Genomic DNA, 25,078 nt, shown 5'->3' with positions numbered 1-25,078 from the left:
TTGATCACCCTTCACTCTTCAAACCACCTAGTTCTGACCTGTAAGTATCTCATGCTGCATTGCTATAAGAGTGCTACCTAGTCCTGCTAGTTTCCAGACAAACTTCTTTTTAAAAGAGCATAGCCACTTAAACACCAAAACTGCCCTCAGAGAAAAACAATGCATGCTATTTACATGAATCATTTATTATGATACATATTTTGTAATGGTGCTTGTTGATATTATGCTGGGGACAGCTTAGAGGCCAGGGCCATGCCCAGCAATGCTAGGGGGTGAGGGAGGCGTGTAGTAAGAATCTAACCAGACCCTCAAACATGTACTTTTATCATCCAAGCAACATTTCGGCTCTCAAATACATATTTATTCTAACTTCATGCCTCAAAGTTAGAAAAAAGAGACCTGGGCCATATAGATAGTACAGTGGATAAGGCACTTACCTTGCATGAACTGACCCAGTTCAATACCTAGCATCACAAATGTTCCCCTCAGTATCCAAAGGGATACCCTAAGTACGCCAAGACGCTGCACCAGAAACAGTTCCTGGGCTCCACCAGGTTGCGCCTTCCCACCACCACACCCCAAGACAAAAAATGATATTATTTCAAGGAAGAAAAGGAAAAAAGACACAGACTCTTGGAACATAGCTCAATGGTAGAGCACATACTTTGTGTATCGTAAGCTCTAGTTTCATCTGAAGGAAGAAAGGAAAGAATGAAGAGAGGCAAGGGAAGGTGGGGCTGATAGAACATTTTTCCACACTGTAAAATTTGTTAGTGCCATTTCTGATTTAACCAATTCAAAATAAAGGGCTGTGTCTTTTAATTTTCAATAAATGTGCATTGGTGATAAACAGAACTATTTTTAAAACTTTTGTTGTATACTTCTAGTTGCCACTCTTTCCTCTTCTTCAGTATGAAATTGTCACATATTAAATTCACACCAGCATACAACTTCTCTCTCCACAGTTACAACCCCATAGCCATCCCATAAACTGCCTTGACTTTCTACTTCTTGCTATTCTATCCTTAAAGTCCCCTACTCCTTGTGTGGCTTTAGAAAGACAGAAGTCTGATTAGACCCTCATTTGCATAGAAGAACATCACTAAATCAAAACTATTCTACAAAGTCTGTAGTAATTATAGCAAATGCTCCAGGGGATGTATGTTTCAGAGAAGAGGATAACTTTTTTTTTTTTAATGTAAAAGGGAAGGACACAGAAACTGATTCCCGAAACACCATTTCCATGCTGGTTATGTGCCCCTCTCCTCCCGCCCTTCCCCCCACAAAAAAAAAAAAAAGAATCCCAGTTACCATATCAAATTATAGGGGTGAAAAGGGTCTCAAAGATATGACCCATAAAATTGTACTTCCCTCTGTTTTGTTGCTCTCAGTGGCATATGTTGGAATTGGAATAATAGTTCATGCTCTCTTTTTTCTGTATTCTCCCAGTCTTCTTCAGTATCTGTCTACCTGAACTTCCATTAGCATCCTGGAACTCAACAGTATTCCTGGGAACTCCCTCCTCATTGGACTGGCTAGCTGGGAGCACTGAGGCATAGGCAGGCAACTGAAGAGAACTAACGAATACCAACACTGACCCAAAGAGCAACCCCTTCCAGCTTCCATCTCGGGCTAGCAATGAAAGTGTTTATGGCAGCTCCTAAATTCTTCTACCAACACAGAATGGGCAGAGCAAAGAACGTGGCTCCATGGAAAAGCACATGCATTGTGTATGATCTGGGTTTGTTCTCTTGCACCATTTGGTCCTTCGGCATGCCAGAAGTGACCCCCAAGCACTGAATTAGGAGTAGCTCCTGAGAACCACAAAGTGTGCCCCCAAACCAAACCAAACCACACATTGTTGTAAAAGAATGCTAATATTATGACTACTTTACATTCTTGATCAATATGAGTGGTCCCAAGTTGTAAAATAATCCCAAATTGTAAAAGAATGCTAGTATTATAACTACTTTATATTCTTGTTCAATACAAGTAGTCCTCAAGACATTGAAAAATTATCTTAGTTTCAATATATTTGTAATCAAAAATTTGAAAGAACAGAATATACTAAAGAAGAGGCCTTCTGATCCCTACCTCCATCACCCAGCTTCTTTCCTCAAAGGCAATTCTGGTTACCAATATCTTTTATTTCTTTCCAGAAATAGTCTTTACAATAAAAGTATAAACACATATTTGCAAACTCAGACTTAGCATTGATGGACATATACTACTACTACTCAGCACCTTGATTTGATTCCTTACATCGAAAGACCGTCCATTTTAGCAAACACAAAATTATTTTCTCATTCATTTTGTTTTTTTCCTAATTTACTTAACCATTTCCATTTGGTTAGACATTTAGTGTGCTCTCTCTCTCTCTCTCTCTCTCTCTCTCTCTCTCTCTCTCTCTCCTCTCTTTCTCTCTTTCTCCTCGCTCTCTCTCACACACACACACACACATCTTTTGCCATTACAGTATCTACAGTATCTGTGAAAATTCATCTTGCAATGAGCATGTCTGTAGAAAAATTTCATAGATATTCTGTGATGCAAAGAAAGGTAAATTTTTAATCTGCCTACCTTGTCAAATTGTTATAAATATGTACTATGTGCCCTTAACCACAAAGTACTATATTTCCTGGTATAATCATCACAGATTTCAGGCCAATTTTCTGTTTTTTGCTAAAAAGTAGAGTGCAACCATGTGAAGCTATTTTTTAAAGTGCCAGTATTACTGGAAAAACAGGGTGTAACAACTATATGGTGAAATAGTAGAAGATTCTCAGTTTCCCCAAAGCTTTACATCCAAAGATAGTATCACATACTGAGGTCTTCACTGATAGTTTAAAATTCCATTTCTCTTACCATGAGTTGAGCATTATTTGATATCTGTAAGTCCTTTTCTGCAAATTTCTTATCCATTTCCTTTGCCTTGTTCCCTATTAGATCAAGCCATTTTTATTAATACACAATAGTTCTTTAAATATTTAATATTTATCCCCATCTATAATGTTACAAATTGTTTATTACCAGAGTGCTGTTGTTAATCTTCAGCCTGCTCCAAATATGATCTTTTCTCAAATGGAGCATAATTTATCTGTCTTTTATCTTAAACTATCTGTATTCTTCAAGATGCTATCTGTATTCCTCAAGATGTTTCAAAGCTTTCCTTCAAGTGCACAGATAGATATCTTTTCTTAATATGTGATCTTCATAAATGTTCAGAGTCACACTTTCATTTCCTTTGTTATGACACTTTTTGAAATGAGATTGAAGAAAAAGACAAGCTGAAGGGGCTGGAGAGATAGTTCAGTGGGTAGAAAGTTTGCTTGCTCACAGCCAACCCCAACACTATCCCCGGCACGACATATTGTCCCAAGTCCTGAAAGGAGTGATCCCTGAGCCTAGTAGGTTATGGTTTCCAAATCAAAACAAACCCAAGAAAAAGGACAAGTTGGAGGTGGTAAGGATGCGGCTCAGCAGTAGGCTGTAACAGATTTTAAGAGTTGTATGCATGAAGCTCTGTTGGATCCCCTGTACCGCTCGCCCCCACCACCCCGCATGTGTGCGCCTGTACACAGATGCAATTACCATCTCCTTCCTTCCCTGACCTTCCTCTTCCTTAAGCCTGGGTCCTTGCGGATTTTTTCTCTTTCCTATTCTTTGCTTCTTTTTGCTTCAAGGATTCTCACATGACCCTATATTCGTGTGCCCCACCTCAGAGAACACATGCTCTAATTCTTGCTTCAATTTCAAGTTTACTGAGCTCAAAAAGAATTTTCATTAATGTCTTTTCATAATCAACATGCCATTCAAACTGCTATTTTTTCTATTCTAAGAAAATTATACAACAAAAAACTGTTCAGATTCTTGCCTGATGGGGTGAGAAAATGTGAAAAGATTGTCTAGCTGCTACAGATAAACAGAATGCAAAAATGTTATCACAATTTAAAATAAAATCAGATTTCTAACTTTATCTCCAGAAATTATATGTAACAAAAACTTATCCTAATGCTCTTTCAAATACATTATTCGTCATAGTTTAGAACTTAATAACGGTTTGTTTCCTCCATCCACACTGTTATATATTAAAACATTCAGGGAACTTCTTTAAGCTTATGAAAAAAAATTAGGCACTGGTTTAGGAAACACATGACAAAGCTATTGCTGGAAATTGGGGCCAGGTTTATTTTAGATTTGACTTTTGAAAAAAATCTAAAAATACACTGCATTTGTTCTCCCTTCTACTTCACTCTCTTTTGAGTAAGATTAAGATAGGTCTGTCTCAAAAGCTACACTGAGTGTCAGGAGATACTAAACAAGCTGCAGTGATGCTTCACACGGGGAGCCGGGTTGAAGTCTCAGCACCACACATTCCCTCAGTGGGGTGGAGGGTAGCAAGGGCTTGGGATGTGAGGGCACTGCAACAATGATGGACAGAAGTGGACATTATAGAAGAAGGAGCGGGGCTGGATTATGTCATATATGAAATACGGTCACTAACAGTAATATAAATCACAGTGCCTAAAATAATTTATAAAGTAGATTTCATGTATATTTCTGATTCAATTCCATCCACACTTTAATTTATTCTCATATTATCATATAAAAAGACTTATGAAGGAAAAGAGAAAATTATGCAGCACTGACTATTTTTCTATACTCTTTCCTCTTCATTGAGTTAAAAGATAAAGCTATGGGTATTGAAACGGCAGAAAGCAAAACATCTAAGTAGTGAGATTTATAATGATATTTCTCGCATTAGATTCTTGAAAACACAGCCTTTTATTCTTCTAGAAAACCTAAGAACACTTGCAAATATATATCATGGGCCTGCAAATCAAAACAATATTGAGATATCATCTAATGCCACTGAAAATGGCATATGTGAAAAAGTCTGGAAACAAGCCAGTGTTGGTGGGATTGTAGTTAAAAAAGGAACCCTCATCCACTGTTGGTGGGAATATTATCTAATTCAGTCTTTATTAAAAGAATATGGAGCTCTCTCAAAAAAAAAAAGAATAGAACTTCCATGCAACCCAGTGATACCACTTCTTAGCATCTAATACCCAAGACACAAAAACATTAATTCTAAAGGATATATGCACACCTATCTTCATCGCAGTGGTTAGTACAATAACAAAGATATAAAAATAGCCCAAATGCCAAACTATGAGTGAATCAAAAAGCTGTAGAATATCTAAGCAATAGAATACTACGCAATTCTAAGAAAGGACAACATCATGCAATTTGCCATCATATGGATAGAAATGGAGGCTCTCATATTGGGTGAAGTCAATCATAAGGGATACAAACAGAATGTTCTCTCTCATATGTGGGACTTAAGAAAAACAAGGTAGCAACAAAGGTCCAAAGGCAACATGGAGATCTAATCCACAGAACCATTTTTAGGAAGGGGGCTTGAAAGAGAGAGGTGTTGGGGACCCTGAGGGAGGAAGGCAGATATACCGGTGATAGGCATGATGTTGAAATCATGTGATTTACACCATGTCGGACTGGAATAGGGCATGAGGTGCTGGGGTTCGAGCACAGGTTGTGCACTGCCACATGAGTCATCTCCTTGGCTCCACACAGGTGGTTTTTGCTTCAAAATGATTTGCCAAACCACTGTCACAAGGAGTCATTGGCCGTTTTTGCTTCCTCTAACTCTTCCTGTTAACATCATTCTTATATACAGATACTTGACATTTATATTATGATATATTTTAATATTAAGAACTACACATACATAGTGAACACAGACTCACAAGAGAGTAAATTTATATAATCCACAAGAAACCTCTTTTTGAGACCATGACTCAGGACAACTCAATTCCATGTAAAGTAAAGTAAAGTAAAGGCCCTCCCGTTGATCATCGATTTGCTCGAGTGGGCCAGTAACGTCTCCACTGGAGACTTTGTTGTTACTGTGTTTGGCATATCGAATACGTCACTCTCGGTAGCTTGCCGGGCTCTCCGAGAGGGGCAGAGGAATCGAACTCGGGTCGGCCATGTTGGCTGCATGCAAGGCAAACGCCCTACTGCTGTGCTATCGCTCCAGCTCCATGTAATATCCATATATGATGGGTTTTTTCTTTTTTTGGCTTTTTGGGTCACATCCAGTGATGCACAGGGTTACTCCTTGCTCATGAACTCAGGAACTACTCCTGATGGTGCTCAGGGGACCATATAAGATGCTGGGAATCAAACCCAGGTAGGACGCATGCAAGGCAAACGCCCTATCTGCTGTGCTATCGCTCCACCTCTTATATATGATCTTTCAATAAGTATTCATCTTCACCTTTTTCTATTCTTCCTTTTAAAAGTCAAATCAACACCAAATCATAACCCATTGCAAACATAAACAAACCCATCCATTGATCCCTTCCTTGACCTCTCTCTTTCTCTTATTTGCTACTGTTAAAGCATTTTCTCGACAAAAGGACTTAGGAGGTTGAGTCCTGCTTTTAGAAAGTCAATAAAATAGAACTACATTTAAAGAACTGCTCTTTGCAACGGCTGCATTTTTTTCCCTCTCCCATAGCACTCTCAACCCAACGAGGTCTAAACATAAATCCCAGAAAACTTGAAAAGAACAAAAGAAAAAAATAGATACTGCATGCAGATTCTAAAAGCACAGCCAGATTCAACCAACACATGTGCATACATATTCAATAGTGGTTTGGTAAATTCTGTTTTGGATGGACTGCTAAGGATAGGCAGGTTTGTCGTCCAACTTTAATATGGTGCCTACATCAACTAGGTATTCAATAACCACTGGTTAGATGAAAAAGGTCTGAGGCCAGAGAGAGAACTCAACAAGCCCGGAGCGCATGCTTGCATGCAGGACACCCAGGTTTGATGCCAGTTTCACGGAGCTCCACCTGGAATGACCCCAGAACATTGATCCCAGGAATGGCTTTTAAGCCCCCTCCCCAAAGAAAAAGAAAGTCCCCATGTCACCTTCACATGAGATCCACAGATACCGGTGAACCTCTCTGGAAAAACAGCCCCCTATGCTTTTATTACCGAATGAATACATACATGAGGCTCCAAGCTCATGAAAACTCAGAACAAGGTTAAGCACAGACTAATGATTTCAGTAACAGAGATGTACATCACATCAGTAATCCCAAAAACCAATTTGGGCTCACTGCCTGACCAAAGCTACAAAGTCCCAGCTGGATTTAAAATCATGAAATACATATCTATTTAGAAAATGTAGAATTGGGCAGCTGACATGAAAATCGCAGCTAAGTAACCTTTAGTATTAGGTACAGTATGAGCTCTTTGATAATTTCCGATGACTTCATTGGAAAGCAACAGGATTTTTTATCCTCTATAGTCTGCTTTCTTTTTGGTATTAAAAATGCTGCCACATTTATTTGGAACTACTACTGCTGGGAACTCCCACGAAGATGTTTGCCAAATCACTTTGCCAGGTGCAGAGTTTTGAGGACTAGATTCTCTTGCAGAAATGTAGAGGGTCACCAATTAATTTTTTGTTTGTTTATTTGGGGGCCACACCTGTGATACTCAGGGGTTACTTCTGGCTCTGTGCTCAGGAATTACTCCTGGAGGTTTCAGGGGACCACATGGGGTGCCAAGGATCCAACCTGTGTCAGCCATATGCAAGACAAACCACATTATCTGCCATACTGTTTGTCCACCAATCAACTATTGTATAAACTGATACAGAAATCCGTGAGAAGAGCCAGAGAGGTAGTACAAGGATGAGGAGGTGAGGACACTTGTCTTGCATGCAGTAAATCCCTAGTTGAACCTCAGTTCTAATCTGTATATGATCCCCACAGACCAGAAGTGACTCCTGAGCAGACACAGATAACCTTGTGCACTGCTGGAGGTGACTTCAAATAATAAATTTTTAAATCAGTAAGAAAATAGAGATGTCAAGAAATATATGTAAAATCAGAAAGAGAATTCTAGACTTGAGAAATGTTGAAAACCTACCACAATGTTTATAAATTCAGTAATGAGTTAAAATCATATTAACTTGAAATGAGACTATTACTATTTCAGAATATCTTTAGAAGTAAACAAAACAAACAAACAAAAACCAAACCAACTTTATCCTGGTCCTCAGAAGATAGTATTCAAAACTCTATTAAAAAGATCAGAACTTGGAGTAGGAAACCTATGTCCAAAGGGATGGAGCGCATATTCTGTATGTGGGAGCTCTGGGTTCAATCTCTGTGACCCCTTATCTCACTCAAGGAGTTTGTCAGAGAAACCAAACTTGTGCAGTTACACTGTAACAGCTAGGAAGCAGAGGAAAGCAAACATGACAGTAAATATTCTGAACCTTGAATCTTTTCCTGTTCTTGCACTTAGAAGTGACTGTTAGTATCTTCCTTACAGGTGTGCAGTAACTGAAAATTAGTTCTTCTTCTTGAAACCACACATAACTAATAAAGTAACGAGAGGCATTTGATTCCCATCCTTGTCATTGTGGCCTCAGCCTACTCTTAATTCCATTGAACCCAATCTCATCATCAATGTTGAGAACGTTTCACACATTTCCCCCAGGCATTTTTTTTAAATGTATGAGTACAGCTATTTATTCAGCCATTGATTAAGCTGATTGAAGTGGACATGAACGCCACGTAAATTTTCTTTAAATTTTTTTAATTGAATATCTGTGAGATAGACCAGTACTAAGCTGTTCATAATTAGGTTTCTGTCACACATCCAGCACCCATCCCTCCACCAGTGTACGATTCCCACCACCATTGTCCCCTCTTTTCCTTTCACCATCTCCCGACACCCCACCCCTCACCTCTACCGTCCCTCTATGTGAGGCACTTTCCATCTTACTCTCCCTCTCCTTTTACTTTCATGCATTATGGTTTGCAATACAAGGACTAAGAAGTTACAGTGGTTGTTCAGGGCATTCAGTAAGGCTGGAGTAGCTTTTTAACTGGGTGGCAGATTTAACCCCTAGACATTCTTGACCTCAGTCACCGTAGTACTAAGACAAACATAATCTGTGTTATCTCCAAGGCCACACTTTCCCCCCTCACTAAGCTACACCATCAGTCGTTCACATTCTTCAAATAGAGAATTTCAATACCTACGGCCCCACTTGGCATGTCTAAATCCCACCAAAAGCACCCATAGCAACTCATTCTTTTATAATTAAGAGTCAAGCATCTTTTCACTTCTTCCTCCTCTTCTTATCAAGGATCCAAAAACTTGGATTCCCCCCTCCCACACACACCCATGTCAGTTTAAATCTTTTCTTTCCCTTTCCAGTGGAGAAAGCTCACCTCAATCAGCAGTCTCCCAACTAGCTACGCAGGCTCACAATCCCTGACCCCAGCCCTACCTACCCTCAGCAACCTGGAAAGACCTCTGACGAAGCAACAGAGACTCACTACTGGAAATCTTCCCATGGCTTCCTCCACTACTCTTCCAAGCATCTCCCTTGTCCACAATGGCCTTCCTCTTGCCATCCATCCTTCCTAGCAAATCTTTGGCCATTTGAGCCTGTTTGCAGATACTGCTTACTCATCCTTCACTTGGCACCTTGGGGTCTTTTGTTCTGCCTCAGAATGACCCTGCATGTCCTTATTTTTCTCTCTCCTTGGAATTTAAAAATCATCACAAATCTGTGGATGTATCTCTTCTATTTTTTAATGGAGTAATCACCTATGAATATGCAAACCCAAGGATCAGATTCTTGCCAGTGACTTATACCCCCTACTGGTTTCTACCCCTGCCATGGTCCTCTCAAAAGACAACTATCATCTAAAGTTTCATATTCATTAAGCTGGGGATATAGCTCAGTGGTAGAGGCTCTGGGTTCAACCCTTGGCATGACACATACACACACACACACACACACAAATACACACACTCACACACAATTTTCATTATTCCTCTGCTTTAAAAAAATGTACTTCAACAGATATACACATTATATATACATAAAAGATCATATTTGATTACTTGTGCCTTCTAGTTTACGTGAGTGCAATTATGGAAAATAATTTAACAATGCCTCATAAGTTGGCTTTATATACCTCACAAATCAATATTCAATATCCTGGAATTTTACCCAGTGAAATACTAGCACATGTCCGGGGGGGGGGGGGGAAATGAATGATCAGAGCAGCACTCTTTGTAATTATTTTTTACATGATAAACAAAAAGGGTCACTGGCAGAGAAGAATGGAAAAGTGTATTATGTTACAGACACATAAAGAGAATATTTTATAGGCTGAAAAGATGACTTGAAGGGTTGGACCACATGGTTTGCATGCAGAAGGCTCTGGTTCCATCAGCAAAACTATATGGTCCCCAATCACCAAAGGAATGTGTCACAAAAGAGAGACAAAGAAAGGAGAAGAGAAAGATTAGGAGAGGGAGGAGAAGAATGGAGTGGGGAAGAACACTGTACAGTTGCAAAAGATAATGAATTATAAGGACTGGAGTACAGATTCCTGCCTTGCATGCAACTAATCTGGGTTCGATTCCGGCACCCCATATGGGACTCTGAGCCCTCAGAGGATTGATCCTTGAGCACTGGTAGGTGTGGCCCAAGGAAAATCAAAAAGAACTATAATTACACACAATATGGTTCAATCTTAGTGACATAATGTTAAAAGCAGAGAGGAAGGAGTCACAAAAGTTAACTACATGAAACCCCTTTCTCATACCCAATGTTAGCAATTAAAAAGAAAAGCCCTTTAGGGAATTCATGACTTATGCTACCAAACTCAACTATTAACTCTAAAGGGCAAGGACATCTTTCTTATTCTTAAATGCATTTCCCATACTACTAAGCCAGTGTTTTGAATAAATAATTACCCAATAAGTAGCTATCTACAGAGTGCTGCATAACCATTACATTTTTGATAAATTTTCATTTTCTTCATGAACAACCTCATATAAAAATGCACCTATTTACACATTTCCTCGGATCTGTTTCTACAGTGACACTACAGAGTTCCATCTACGACTACTGCATTTTGGAAGAAATTTACCTTTCTTCTTGGAGTGAAGATAACAAAGTTAAAGTAATTATACTTTTATGCTTTAAATTTTATTTTAGGAACTGTGATTCACAATGTTGATAAAGGCAGGGTTTCATGAAAAAAAAAAAAACACCATTCCAACACCGCACCCTCCACCAGAGTGGTCAGTTGCCCTCCACCATGTCCCAGTGCCCTGTCCAGCCCTCCTATTCCCCCACTCCTCCACTACAATGATATGCTCCCTATTAAACACTAGTTCTTAGTTTTCCTTGCCTTTGAGTATTTGTTGTTTCTTTACTATGTTACTTTATATACCACATACGCAATTTAGAAACAAGAAGACTAATAGTATCTGATCCTACAAGCCTCCAACAAAGTAGAACAGTATAATCAAGAGACATCCTAGAAGCCTTCATCATTTGAACCAGGTATCCCAGAGGAATTCATCCACTGAATTGCAATTGAGCTATCAACATCACAACTAAAACGTGGGCCAAAACGGGATGTTTAGGCTTTCTAAAAGCCTAACATTTGAATTTCAATGTATTCTACTATGGTGAGATAAAAATATTTTTAGGATGAAACACAGGAAATCCAGGGATAAAAGTTTAAGTGGGATAATACTGCACCAAGGTTTCTGCTCTCCCCCCCCCCCCCCCCCCCAAGGAGGAGAATGCATAGTCCCTGTAGTGATTAGAGACAGTTACACTGCAGCTTCCCTTCGACCTTGGGAACTCTGCTAACTCCCAGTTACTGTGAGGTCTTGTGTTTCATTTATTATTAGTCTTTGTATCTGCAATGCCGTAGTAGCGTTCCAGAAGAATATCAACAATGTAAGCTCCCAGTACCTAAAACTGTAAAATACCGACCCCCCCCCCCCCCCCACAACACATGCACACGCTGCTAAAAAATAAAACAGGGGAAGGGAGTCACAAATACAGCCAAGAGGTAAAAAAAAGTTAACGATATTAAGATGGGATATTTTACATTCTTACCTTTGAAAAACGACTACTTTTTTTTTTCAGCTCTGTGATACATTAACTATCCACTGATATGTAATTTTTCAGTTGTAGGGAAAAAAATGTTTGGTTATGGTGTGCGTGAGGGGGTGATCACAACCGAATACAAGATACTATATGCTAAAACTAGTCCAGCGATCCGAAAACGGAGATTTTTTTAAAGAGGAAAAAGCCTCAGAGGGCTTAATGTGCAGGAGAGAAATAATCTGGCAAATCAGTGGGCTCACTTAGTTTCGTGTCATTTGCTCCCTGTCCATTATGTAATGCTGTCTCCAGCTTTCGGGCTCTCGGTGGAAGCGACCGTTCAGTTATGTCAGCGAATTGCCATCAAATCAGCATCTGCCCATAACTTTTTCTCAAACAGCTTTAAAGGGTGTCACGTCCATGTGCCTAGGCACCGTCGTGGCTTGAAGAATCAATCAAATCTATAAATCTGCCGGTGGCATGACTTCTTCCCCGCTTGCTCCCCGGTCGTGCATCCTCCTCCTGCAGCCTCCCCCGGCGACACGGTCTGCGGGCAGCTCGGGCTCAATGCAGGGGGACGTGCGTCCTGACTGCAATGCCCAGCCCGTCCGGGGCAGAAGCGGGCACGGCGGCGGCGGCGGGCCCGGCCCGGGCGGTGCAGCGGGGGCTGCGCGCGGGGCGCGGGCGGCGGGTGGGCAGCGGCGGCCGCGAGGGCAGTCCGCAGTGCACGCGCACCACCACCAGCCCCGCGCACAAGTTCCCCCGCGCCCCGCTCGGCTCCCGGGTCCCCGGGAAGGGGCGGCGTAGGCGTCGCGGGCGCGGGCTCGCCGCCCCGCTACAATTACATCAGTCCTCCTACCGGCGCCCGCTGCCAGCCGCACAGCCCCCGCGAGCCGCCGCCGCCGGGATTCCCCCAGCCCGGGGCCGCCACCCGCGAGCCCACCGCCCCGGCGCCCCCCTCCCCTGCCACCCCGGCCGCGGGGTCCCACGGGCACGGCCGCCCCCGCACATCCCGACCCCGCGACACTCCCGCGGGGGACCTCACCTTCAGGAGCCCACCCCCCGCATCACCATCACTACCTCCACCTCCACCGCCTCCACCTCGACCCCCACCCTCCCGCCAGGCGGCCCACCCGCAAGTCCCTCGGGGTGCCCGGCCCTCCGGACGCGCACAATGCACCCCGCGGCCGCGCTGCGGGCGCCCGGGTGGCGGCGGCAGGGGTCGCCTCTGCAGCGGGGACACCGACCTGGAGGGCTGGCGGCGGCGCGGCTCCTGCGGCGGCGGGAGGCGGCCGGGGCGGGCGGGCGGGCGGGCGGCGGCGCGAGCCACGGGGTCCGGCCGGGACCGCGGCGGCGGCGGCGCTGCGCCTCGGAGCTCGGCGCGCCGCAGCCCCTCCTCCCCGCGGGCGGGGCGCGCAGGCGGGCGGCGCTCGGGGCCCGCCCCGGCTCCAGCGGCTGACCAGGCCCCGCCAGGCCCCCTCGCCGCCGCCGCCGCCCGCGCGCCGCCCGGAGCGCGCCCAGGATTCCTCCGAGCCGGGGACCCCTCCCGCCCAGCCCGGGCCGGAGCACCCCAGCCGTGCAGACTCTGACCCCGGTGTCCCCCCACCACCACCACCACCAACCCCCAGTCCGCGAGCACCGCAGGAGCGCCCCCTCCGCCACGCCGGAGCTCTCGGGGAGCGCTCACCAGCAGCCCCAGAGAGCTGGTCCTGGGGTTCGACGGGGGATGGCAATCCGGAGGCCTTCCTGGAGGCGCTCCAGAACTCCCATCTGAGGCTCTGTGTGCGTGTGTGTGCGTGTGTGTGTGTGTGTGTGGCAAAACTTCCCACGCCCAAGAACTTCCCAGACTCAGAAATACACCTGTCCTTGGTGAAAGGTGTGTGTTGCTTAAACATCACTTCAAGGGGCCTGAGAGATATAGTGCAAGGTTTACGACACCAGCCTTGCACGCATCGCATCACACCCTGATTCGATTTCCAGCGCCACACCTGGTTCCCTAAGCGTCGCCAGCAGTAACCCTTAAGCATAGAGCCAGGAGGAAGCCCTGAACACTGCCAGCGGTGGTCCAACATCAACGACCACACACACACACACACACACACACACACACACACACACACACAGCACTACTCCAGCCCTTCCCAACCCCTTGAATTCTTCCCCCCTCTAAAGGGTTCGCTGCCTCCCTCCCTGTGCCCTAGGGTCCACTAATCTCAAGGCAAATTTGCCTAGAAGGACAAGGTTATCTAAATATTTGCTTAGACATTTCTTCTGTAAATAGGTGACTAAGGAAAGGTCAGAAGAACTTCAAGGCGTTTTGACATCACTGGGGGAGTTTGGGGTGTGGTTTTGTTAAAGTGGCCACACCCCACAACTCCCCCCTCTCCTCAAAATGGAATTCAGAGAAGTGAAAGTTGTTGGAGAAACAGCACCGCTTTAGATGTGGTGGAGGAGTTCTCTAGGGGTCTAGTTCTGATAGTGGGGGTCCAGGGAGGTATGACTCATGATGTTGCTACCTTCGGAGACAGACGATGGCATTTGACAGTGCCTTGTTGGTAAATATAGGTTTGTGATGAAACAGTGAAGGAGATGCACTCTTTCTCACAATTTATCTGAAAATTTTGTTTCTGGGGTTGTACTAGTGGTGCTCAGGGTACAATGTTCTAATGTCATCTCTTGCTCTGACTAGCACTGTTTGCATATCGCCCTGTCATAAAACAGTAGCTGCTGGGCCCTGTGACACACAGTCTCGCCTCAGCTCCTCAGTAGAGTGACTCTTGGCTGACTTTTCTCTAAACTCAAGTTCTTGCTTTGATTTGGTTGTTTTGTTGCTTAGGGGGCAGACCTGAGGGGTTGGGGGCTCCTGGGTGGACCCTGTACTTCCTGGGATCTAACCTGGTCTTGGGAATAAAAAGCTTGTGCCCCAGCCCTTTTTGGTTTTGTTTGTGCACCACACCCATTGATGTTTAAGGGTTTCTTCCAGTTCTGCTCTCAGGAATTGCCCCTGGCAGTGCTTGGGGGGAATATAGAGAAGGCAGGGATTAAACCTGGTCAACCGAGTGCAAAGCTTGTACTACCTGGCCAGCGCCCTGTGCTCCAATCCTTTGAGCTCTGTTCCCTCCCCATCTCACTGTCTTCACCTTAAAGAAATATATCTGTGGGGCTGGAGCCATAGCACAGTGGGCAAGGCGTTTACCTTGCACGCAGCTGAGTGATTCTTGAGTGCAAAGCCAGGAGTAAGCCCTGTGCATCATTGAGTGTGACCCAAAAAAAGCAAGAAAAAAAAAGATATATCTGAAAGTTTTTCTATTGAACCTATAATAGCAGAGAACCATAGACTATTGGAGAAGAGAGTGGAACCACAGCATGTTAAATTTTGTTTTATCTTAAAACTGACACAAGGTTGAAGGTGTGACACTACTCTACAGTAATCATCTTGAATCTTTAAGGCCTTGAGTGTGATCCAAGGAAGGAAGGAAGGAAGGAAGGAAGGAAGGAAGGAAGGAAGGGAGGGAGAGAGAGAGGGAGGGAGAAGTCTTCTGTTTCCAGTGTGACCTTGTATATCTGTGAAAATCATGACGGCAGGTGGTCTCCTACATGCCCTGCCATCAGTTCAGTGACCCAGCCACAGAATATGCTTAAGTTCAATATCATATATATATATATATATATATATATATATTTCCTTCTCATTAAAGGTTGAAAAAGAAAAAAAAAGAAAGAGGTACAAGTTTGCAGACTTTTTGTCTGGGCTAGTTTAATATCTCTATTTTACTCTGGCCTCTTCAGTAGTTTTTAAATGTAGAAACCCTACCCTCCTAGCTGATGAATGATAGATAAGATGAGAGAGCAGGGCTGGAGTGATAGTACAGCAGGTAGGACTCTTGCCTTAAGGGGAGCACCCTGGGTTTGATCCCAATATCCCATATGGTGCTCTGAGAACTGCCAGGAATGATTCCTGAGTAACAAGCCAGGAGTAAGCCCTGAGCATGCATGGCCAAAAAATAAAACAGAGAGGAAAAAAAAAAGGAAGATGTGAGAGCATACTTCCATTCATTTGGGAAAATGGGTGGATTAAAAAGAACTGGCTCTACATGTAAGGCAGTTTCTACACTACTTGCACATCACAGTATTTTCCATCCTGGCATCAACATGCCAATATGATTAACAAGCCTTTTTGAACTACGATATGGTTATTTGCTCAGAAGTTACCAGAAAGCAATGCTTTCATTAAGTGTTTGTTCTTGCTGAGAGTTTAAGTGAAAGTTATATTTTGGCTAGAAAGGGATCTCTGCTCCCTAATCCACTCCTTTCATTTGACAAAGAGAAATGCTTGTTCAAGGACTTTTTTTGATAAAGTTAAAGCTCTTTAAGTTTACTAAAGTTAAAAATTCTCTTGAAATATTATTAATAATAGTATAATTAATTTCATTGCACAAGAATGAAAGGAGTGCCACATCAACCATAGTCAAGGACATCAATTCTTTATCCCTCGTCATTTTCATGGTGATTTTTCTATAAATATAATACCTGGGCTTGCTTTCCTCTTCTTTTTAAATTAAAGCATCATGATTTCCAAAGTTACTCATAGCTGAGTTTTAGATATACAGTGTTCCGGCATCACTGCCACCAGCAGTGTCAACTTCCCTCCACCAGTGTCCCCAGGTTCCCTCCCATCACTTTCCACCCTCCACCCCCAGCCTGTCACCTTGACAGTTATATTTTTAATTTGGTTTTTTGGATCTCTTGTTTTGAGTGGTGTTGACTCTGTGGTTTGGATATTTAGCTATACATCACCGGTTTACTCCTTTACACCACAGATATCTAAACCCTTTGACTCTTGACCCCATTGCTTCCTATTGCTTCCTGTCTCTTCCCTCCCCCTCACTTCTTCCTTCCCTCCCTCTCCCCCCGCACCCCCCCCCCCCACACACACACACGGGCTTCTCTATCCTCCTCACTGTACTCTGGGACCAAGGAAGATGATCTAGGAATCCCCTCTTTAGAACATTGCATTCCCTTGTCCAGTTATTTGATCTCACAGGTAAGTGAGATCATCCTGTGTTTGCCCTCTTCTGGCTTACTTCACTGAACATAACTTCCAGTTATGATCAGGTTGCAGCAAACGACATGATTTCATCATTCCTTACAACTTTGTGGTGTAGCTGGGGTTTCTAAGGAAAGTTGAAATGAAACACCAGGTGATCAAGAGGAAGGAAAAGAGAGACCATAATGTTATCAACTTGGCCTATGTTTCATGACCCTGAAGTATTTGTGGACACATTCAAAGAAAAACTGTGCCTGGAGACAGTGGATCAAAGAGAACTAAAACAGAAACATAGGGCCAAGGAGATAGGCCAAAGGGCTACAGTGCAGGGCCAGAGCAATAGTACAGCAGGTAGGGGATCTTCCTTACAAGCAGTCAACTGGGTTTGATGCCCAGCATCCCATATGGTCCCCTAAGCACTGTCAGTAAAAATTCCTGAGTGCACAGCCAGGTGTAGCCCTCCGCATTGCTAGCTTTGTCCCAAAAACAAACAGAAAAAGAAGGGTGTTAAAATGCATGTTTTGCCTGCAGAACCCTGGCTTCCATCCTAGACACATAGGAACCCCTGAGCACCACCAGTTGTGCCCTCTATCCCAGTAGAGGTAAACTAAAGAGCTCCCAGGAGGAGCATCCCCAAGGACCACTTAAGGAGTAACTTCCAGAAAAGGGTGTGACCCCCAAAAACAGACAAAAGAAGAAGTTCAAGCTGCAAGCTCCCTCCATCTCTTATGCCCCTTGATCAAAATTGGCCCCCTGCTTCCAGGCTGATGCATCCATCCACTTTGGTGAGGCTAAAAGAAACAATGCTTGCTCAAAGCCACGGAATGGTGTTACACGGAACTATTCTATAAGCAACTTGGTTATGCCAGAAACTGCTCCTCCATATTATTTTCCTATCTCCTTATCGGTCTCTATCTGTCCAGATGGATGAAAGTGAAGTTGCCTGATATTTAAAAAAAAAAAAAAAGCAGCAGCTATCAACACTCTTTAAGCTGACCTTGACCAGAGGTGGCAGGAGACAACGGGTTTAGCCAACTCCCTTGCTTCTCTTTTGTGTTCTCTGCTAAATAACAGTAAGCACAGTCAAGCTGGTGGACTTCACAGAGAACCTTCTGTAGGATCTACCCCAGGGATCCTGAAGGCAGCAGCAGCAGCAGCGGTAGATGGATGTGCATGGCTTCCAGATTCCCTTACAAGCACTTCTGAGGCTATGCAGAGCCGGTCTCTGAGCAGGAAAGTCACTTTCCCAGCTCCACGTCCATATGTGGCCATCTAACTCCTTCAACAAATTCCCATTCAATATTCTCTTAGAGGTGCAGCTGGAAATTAAGTTTGCCACTGATCAGTTTCAGGAGACCCTACCTAGCCTGTTACTTGTGGGCAATCAAGTCAGGGCAAGAACCTCAGGCACCTGGAGAAAAAGAAGGCAAGAGAGTATCAATGCTAGCGGTGTCTCACACAAACACCAGAAAGAATGGGTAGTCTTGCTTTGTATTAATTCATGGAGAGTGTTCCGCCCTGAGAATATTTTTATGGATGAGTTACCCTACTTTGCTGACTCACTCTCCTAGCATCAGAATGACAATGACCTATTTTCCCTTCGGTAAGACATCATTTTGGCTCCTTGAAGAAAACACCATAAATTAAATCCAGGTTATAAAATTCTGACCACCATCTGCCCTCTCCTATGGACTCACCCTGAGTTTGTCACGTGTCTATAAACATAACAGGGAACATTCCCAGCTCCCAGAAGAAAACAGCGCAGTCTCCTGCCCCCGCACCTGGCTGTCCTCACCTCTTGGAGGTGGGGCGGGTTGAGTTTCCCTCCCCGCTCCGAGCAGAGCCCCGGCAGCTGAAGACCTCCGGAACCAGCCACAGCCATGCTAAGACCACTCTCCACACGTTCAGACGAGCCTCACGCATGAAGGAACTGGCAGAGGAACTCAGACATGTGGGACCCGGGGCTGAGATCTCCAAGCCTGCTCAGATCGGGACTGGGCCTCCTCCATCCAGATCCCCCATCTTCCAGTATGTAGGCGTTATACCCACCAACTATCCCCAGCGGCTGCTGTGTAATCCTATCAACAGCCAAGACCCAGAGACGATAAAACCCAGCTCCCGGAAGCACACAGCCAAGACATCTTATTATCTAGTTCTTACGCCGGACAACCCAGCAGCCTACCGAAAGTATCCTGCCCACACGGCAGAGTCCGGCAAACTGCCATGGTGTACTCTTTACAAAACCCAGTAACAATGATGGGTCTCATTCTACTGACACTGAAAAAGCCTCAAATGTGGCACTTTCTAAAATCTCAGGGCTAGGACGAAGGAGACATTACTGGTGCCTGCTTGAGGAAATCAATGAATAACAGGAAGACAGTGATTTACTCTTTTGAAAAGTAGTTGTTTGGTTCTTGGATTTGGTTTTGTGTTCTAAACCTGTTGTTTCAATAATACCAAGGCAGGGGCCAGAGAGATAGGACAGCAGATACGATGTTTGCCTTTCATACAGCCAACCCAGGTTCAATCCCCAGCATCCGACATGGTCTCCTGAGAACTGCTAGGAGTGACCTATAAACATCACCAGGCATGACCCCAAAACAAACAAACAAAAACAACAATAATAATAGTACCAAAGGATCAATAGTGAGAATAATGCGAAGACCAAGCTTTGAAATAGTTCATTCTTATAGAAAGGCAGCATGTTACCTAGTGCTTCTAGGTGAAGAGAATCCATTTATGTCACCTAGAACTTCTTAGTTGAGAGACTCAATACCCCATTCTATCTGACCACCATCTACCCTCTCCTATGGACTCACGGGCAAATGCCCGTTCCTACAATTTGTTGAAGTTGGTGCTGCCTTTAAATATGTGGAAGAATTTTTTTCCTCCAAGTTCAAAGATGTTCCTAAATTCACATATTATCAAAAATTTTCTTTGGGGCAGAGGTTTGTTTGTTTGTTTGTTTGGGGGGCCCACATGCAGTCCAAAGCTTCCTCCTGGCTCTGTGCTCAAGGATCATTCTTGATTTGGCTTAGGAGACCATAAGCGATTCTGGGTATTGAACCTAGGTTGGCCGTGTGTAAGGTAACTGCTCTATCTGCTGTATTATCTCTCCAGCACTGTTGAAAGCTTTGTTACCAACAATATTGTCATCAAGAATTCCTGGGTAGTGGCCAGAGCAATAGTACAGTGGATAGGGCTTTTGCCTTACACATGGCCAAACCCAGTTTGATCCCAGGTATACCATATGGTCACCCCCCCTGTACTGCCAGGAATAATTTCTGAGTGCAGAACCAGAAGTTGAGCACCACTGGGTGTGACCCAAAAAAGCCAAAAGAATAAAAATTAAAAAAAAAAAACCCTGGGTAAGCATCTGGTAAGCTCCAACACTCAGCTTCCAAGTTCTGAAATTTAATTTAGTCCTACAGTTTTCTTTTTCATTCTACTCCATGATTAGTTCTACCTACAGAACATTGTTCTGTTCACTTCAGAGGGAATCTTTCACTCAGAGTGCTTTTTGGTCTGCTGAATAGAGGGAGTACCAGGACTTCTCTGAATCTATAGGAATGAGTTGTGGGGAGGTAAGTCTTTCATTTATTAAATTTAAATTGCATTTTTGAGTGCCTACTATGTGGGTGTGGAGCGATAGCACAGCGGTAGGGCGTTTGCCTTGCATGCAGCCATCATGGCCAACCAGAGTTCGATTCCTCTGCCCCTCTCGGAGAGCCCAGCAAGCTACCAAGAGTATCTCGCCCACACGGCAAAGCCTGGCAAGCTCCCCGTGACGTATTCGATATACCAAACACAGTAACAACAAAGTCTCCAATGGAGACGTTACTGGGCCCACTCGAGCAAATCGATGATCAACGGGAGGGCCTTTACCTTTACCTTACCTTACTATGTGTTAGGCATCATTCTGGGCGTTTGAGATAGAATGGGGTATTGAAAAAAAGAGCCCACCCTCAGGGAGCTTACTTTCCAGCAGGGGGAGACAGACAATAAATAAAAGAAATATAGTCAAGTGTTACATAAATATATGGGGGCCGGTTATGCTTCACACATGTGAGGCTCTCTGTTCAATCATCGATACTCCTCCCCCCACACACAAAGATATAGAGGGGTGCAGTTAAATTACTTTAATAAAGAGAGTCAGGTCTTTTATTGGCTCACAGTATTAAATAACGTGTTCAAAATGCCCTTTATAAAGCAAATGGCACTTGTTAGAACTTAGAGGAGATGAGGAAGTTAGTCTACTCAATGACTGTACGAAAATGGGAGGTTTCAATCCAGTAGGAGATAACCAGCCTCTTAAAAGCCTAAGTAGTAACTTTGATTTAAAAAAAAAAAAAAAAGAGGAGCTGGAGTGATAGCGCAGCAGGTAGGGCGTTTGTCTTGCACACAGCAAACCCAAGTTCAATTCCCAGCATCTCATATGGTCCCCCGAGCACCGCCAGGAGTAATTCCTGAATGCATGAGCCAGGAGTAACCCCCGTGCATCGCGGGTGTGACCCAAAAAGAAAAAAAAGAAAAAAAAAAGCACCTTGAATTTTGTTATAAGGAGGATGGGAATTGATCACATTTTGTAGTGCAGTATGGTGCAGTATGGTGACTCAACTTATGTTTAGAAGAACTGGGCCAAGGCAATAATACAATGGGTAGGGCATTTGCCTTGCAACCCAAGTTCATTCCCCAGCATCCCATCGTCCCCTGAGCAGTGCCAGGAGTGATTGGTGTGACTCAAAAAATAAAAGAACTACTCTGGGACCACAGAGATGCTTAAAGGGCTGGTGCACAAGCTTTGCATGTGGGAGCCCAGGTTCATTTGTTGGCACCACAGGGCACTCCAAGCACGACAAAAAGTGTTTCCTGGGGGTATCTAGGAATAGCTCAATGCTAAAACATAAGTTCAATCTCTGGTATCACTCCCCACTGTGTGAGCACAATCCCACGCAGACTACTTTTGGATTGCCAGGCCCCAGGCGTCTTCAGAACATGCCATTTTCAGCACACTGTCAGCGTGAGACCCAAACAAGCACCACAACTTGAAGATGTGTGACCACCACAATCAGGTATGTGACCTTGGCAAGCACTGTAACCCAAATGTGCAAAGCACCCAGCTAAAGACTGTGACCCCAGTGAGCTTATGCGGGACATTGCCAGGCATGAATTTCCAGCTTCCTAAAAATCTACTGAGGTTCTAAAAATTAAAAAATCCACATTTTTCCTTGCGAAGTCTAAAGAGAACCAATGGATTTAGAAGCGTACTGGTAACCTACTAGACCCTGCTCCCTGTTTGAGTGTTGAAAATTCCTCTATATGGTACTCGTTACATCTGTTTCTTTAGGCTGATGAGTAATTGTAAATCAGTAGTATATCTTTTGGAATTTTAATTGTCCTAATCTAATTCAATTGCTAGAAAGTGAAAAATATCTGGTCACAGAGAGGACTGTTACTCGATTTGCTCGAGCGGGCCCAGTAACGTCTCCATTGGAGACTTTGTTGTTACTGTGTTTGGCATATCAAATACTCTTGGTAGCTTGCCGGGCTCTCCGAGAGGGGCAGAGGAATCGAACTCGGGTCGGCCATGTTGGCTGCGTGCAAGGCAGACGCCCTACCGCTGTGCTATCGCTCCAGCCACATAAATAAATGTGCTATCACCAGAAGGGGAAAAAAGGAGGGAGAAAGGACAGGAAATAAATGAAAACATTTTATATAATTTTTTAAATGCAGGAAAGAACTGCTTCTGGCTACTTGTGGAGAAAGGCTGTGGGGAAGGGAAGAAAAGAACAATTGCCATTCTGTGAGTGACTAAGGTGACTCAGGACTAGAGGCGGAGGTCAAGTTCAACATACAGTTTAAAGGTGAGGTCAACTGGGTTTTCTCATGGTTTGGATGGTGCTTTGAGGCTGTATGTGCATGAATCAGGATTAAGATCAGATTTCACTGTACTGGTCAGTTGTTGGAGAGGTTGAGGGAGAAAAGGCATGTTCCCACACTCTCCACACACCAGGGTGCTGATCAACTCCTAATGATTGGCACTGGCATGTCCTACTGTCCTTGTCTGTCCTGTAGTGAGACCCTGTTTCCTTCCCTGGGGGTTATAAAACCCACAGAAACGTATACATTTAAGCAAAGGGTCTGGAACAGTGGAATGTTTGGGCTTACTAGATTGGCTTTGTAAAGCAAGACTAATTTGCATAAGTAAAGTCAGATCCAGGACATTGGAAACCCACCAGACCTTTCCTTAAAGGATCCTTGCTGTCACTTTAATTCTCCTGGCACTTTGGTTCTCTGGAGGATCCAAGGGAGTTAGAGCCCTTCACTTCTCTGTTCAGTGCACTACTATTCACAAAAGCCAGCGTCTGGAAATAACTCAAATGCTCGAGAACAGATGAGTGGATAAAGAAACTGTGGTACATCTACACAACAGCATACCACGTAGCTGCCAGGAAAAATGAAACCATGAAATTTGCTTATAAATGGATAAACACAGAGAGTATCATGTTGAGTGACATGAGTTAGAAGAAGAGAGACAGACATAGACTGCACTCATTTGTGGGATATATAAAAACATAGTATGAGACTAATACCCAGGGGCAGTAGAAATGAGAGCCAAGAAGATTGGTCCATGGTTGGAAGTTTGCTACAAGTTGGGGGAGGGGGAGGGGGTGGTAGAGGAGGGCAGTTAGCATAGAGAAAGGACCACTATGACAATGATAGTTGGAAATGGTCACACTGGACAAGAACTGAGCAATGAACAAAGGTAAAGGGATATACATGATAACTTTTCAGTACCTATATTGCAAACCACAATGCCCAAAAGGTAAGGGGGAGGTAGGGAAAGAGAGAGGGGGGGGAAAGTACCTACCATAGAGACAAGGCAGGCTGCGGGGGTGGAGGTTGTGGGAGGGAAACCGGGGACATGGTGGTGGGAAATGTTCACTGGTGGAGGGATGATGTGGAACATTGTATGACTGAAACCCAACAGGAACAATTTTGTAACTGTGTACCTCATGGTGATTCAATTTAAAAAAGAAAAGAAGGAAAGAAAAAAAAAGAAAAGGAAAGAAAAGAAAAGACAAGAAAAGAGCCCAATGTTCTGAATGTGCAAGAAGGTGAGGGAGTCAAAATAATTAAGAATAATTAGCACAGCAATGGAAGCAGCTGACCCGAGGCACTTACCTCCTGTTTTCTGGGTCATTAATCCCCCTGTGTTATCTCCTTATCTCCAGATCTTCTCTTATGATAAGGGACAGGCATGCACCAAAGTGTGGTGAGGAGGTTTGGTAAATTCCAGAGAGTTTAAAGATCTGGAAACAGAGTGAGACGATCATTATTTTCAATTCTTTCTTAAATTTTGAGTTCAAGAGGGTTGGCTTCAAGAAGAAAGATTCAGTTTTGCTCTCATAGTATTGGGGGTTGAGTTCTTTTTTTTTTTTGCTGGAGCGATAGCACAGCGGTAGGGCGTTTGCCTTGCACGCAGCTAGCCCAGCAGACCCAGGTTTGAGAGCCCAGCAAGCTATGGAGAGAATCTCACTCGCACGGCAAAGCCTGGCAAGCTACCCGTGACGTATTCAATATGACAAACACAGTAACAAGTCTCAAAATGAAGACGTTACTGGGCCCGCTCGAGCAAATCGATGAACAACGGAAGGACAGTGTTTGTTTGTTTTGTTTATTTATTTATTGGTGTCGAAGCTTGAACCCAGGGTCTCACACACGCAAGGCAACTGCATTACCACTGAGCTAAACATCAAGCCTGTCGGTATTTTTTAATCTTTGTGTTTAATACTTGCAAATCTGAATTTTAAGAAAAAGCAAGTTGACCCTGCCTCAAAGTTTTTGATCCTAGTAAGATGTTTCCAGAATTTAATGACATTTTTCTTTTATTGGCTGGAGGTAGGGGTGATATTTTCCATTTGCAGCATGTGATGTGGTTGTAATACAAAATTTCCTGTAAAAATGCTTCTAGTTGAGAGTATTTTTTTTTAAAAAATCTGTTCAAAGCATGCTCTGTAAATAATACTCTAGTCAGTAAATAGAAACCC

General features: G+C 43.8%; 1 protein-coding gene across 14 annotated transcripts in view; it reads right to left on the bottom strand.

Annotated features, from left to right (window-relative positions):
* Positions 1 to 13,300, bottom strand: part of OSBPL6 (oxysterol binding protein like 6) — a 241,267-nt gene extending 227,967 nt beyond the window's left edge. For 5 of the 14 annotated variants that reach the window (XM_056110117.1, XM_056110120.1, XM_056110121.1 and 2 more), the window contains exon 1: positions 13,228 to 13,290. The gene's annotated coding sequence lies outside the window, so the exon portion shown is untranslated. Of the gene's footprint in view, positions 1 to 13,227 lie in introns of all 14 variants that reach the window. The other 9 variants (XM_056110124.1, XM_056110122.1, XM_056110123.1 and 6 more) reach the window with 4 other exon arrangements.
* Positions 13,301 to 25,078: the final 11,778 nt, after the last annotated feature.

This window comes from Sorex fumeus, unplaced genomic scaffold (genome assembly GCF_029834395.1).
Source record: "Sorex fumeus unplaced genomic scaffold, SorFum_2.1 ptg000009l, whole genome shotgun sequence".
Taxonomy (NCBI): domain Eukaryota; kingdom Metazoa; phylum Chordata; class Mammalia; order Eulipotyphla; family Soricidae; genus Sorex; species Sorex fumeus.
This window is presented reverse-complemented; position numbering and strand designations above follow the sequence as displayed.